This window comes from Papilio polytes, unplaced genomic scaffold (assembly GCF_000836215.1).
Source record: "Papilio polytes unplaced genomic scaffold, Ppol_1.0 DF823901.1, whole genome shotgun sequence".
Classification (NCBI taxonomy): domain Eukaryota; kingdom Metazoa; phylum Arthropoda; class Insecta; order Lepidoptera; family Papilionidae; genus Papilio; species Papilio polytes.
In genome coordinates this window covers 863,025-864,321 of record NW_013525303.1, presented here as the reverse complement: position 1 = coordinate 864,321, position 1,297 = coordinate 863,025, and positions in this window count along the sequence as shown.

Sequence of the window (1,297 nt, the reverse complement as noted above, 5' to 3'; positions counted from 1 at the left end):
CATAGACATCCGCTATTGTAGATGCGTTGCCTACCCTTATCCGACGGAGGAGGAGACGCACATAAAGAAGATATTTCCTCTTCCTATGCAACTCCTCCACCGTCAAATCCACTTTCCCTTCCCATCCTTTCCTCTTAAGAAAAGGGTGGTAAAGAGAAATCGACTTAAATTAGGCCTCCGGCACCACACTCATCAGTCGAAACGCGGAGTTGCTTCCAATTCACGCCTGTTTTCTGTGTGGTCGTGGTATTACACCGGGCGTACCGGCCCTGCAGTGCTAAGATGTTAAAGCGGGCTCTACCACTGTTAAAATATCTATAAAATTAGATTCATGAGGTGAAATAGTTTTAGACTTAGACTAGAATGTGATAATGACTTGCCGACGGAGGCGTAATTACATTTCGCATTAGTGCAGTGCTATTAGACATCTTTGCCATTTATATGAAGGTAATAAGTTTGAGGATTTTAAGTTGTTTTATACCGGCTATTGCCTACGACTTTGTCTGCATGGAGTTGAATAGTATATATTATGTTACTCAGTGATAACATAGCTTTTTACTGATGCAAGATTTTTTTAAATTGGTGGAGTAGTTTTTGAGTTATTTCAAAAAATAGAAAAATACAAATATTTATAACATTAGTATTTATATAGAATAGCAGTCCACCCATTGCCTAGATAACAAAGAAAATCCGCCATACATATTTTCTGTCTCCATACCTTTGTCGCTGATGCAAAATATGGCCTATGTTACTCAGTATTTTTTTTTCGTTGTCGCGAGGAATGCATTTACACACTTTACCGTCCATGCTGCGGAGGCAGCAAGGACAATTTCGTGTGGGACTCTCGGCCTTAATTCTGGCCGGACTACCCACTAAACCCCGCGGTGTTCTCCTTCGCCCGGGCCGTGGCATCTACGTTAGTTTATCCATGACCCGGCTTGGGGGAGCCCCTTGGTAGGGGCTCGACATTACTCAGTAATGTTGTTTTGAAATAACTCAAAAACTACTGAATCGATTTCAAACATTCTATCACCATTAAAAAACTACGTTTCACTTTAATACACTTTATTTTATTTTTAATTTCACGAAGACGAAGTCGCGAGCTTCAGCTAAATAATAAAATACTAATACTGAACGCAGTAAGATTATTGTAAAATATATAACTTTGTCATCCATAATGTCAGTCAGCGGCGATCAGAGTTAAACACGTATTTAACTAAACTCTTTCTAACTATATTTACAGCGAATGTACTACTTACGCTGTACTTGATTGTTATAAAAATTGAACTACAAAACT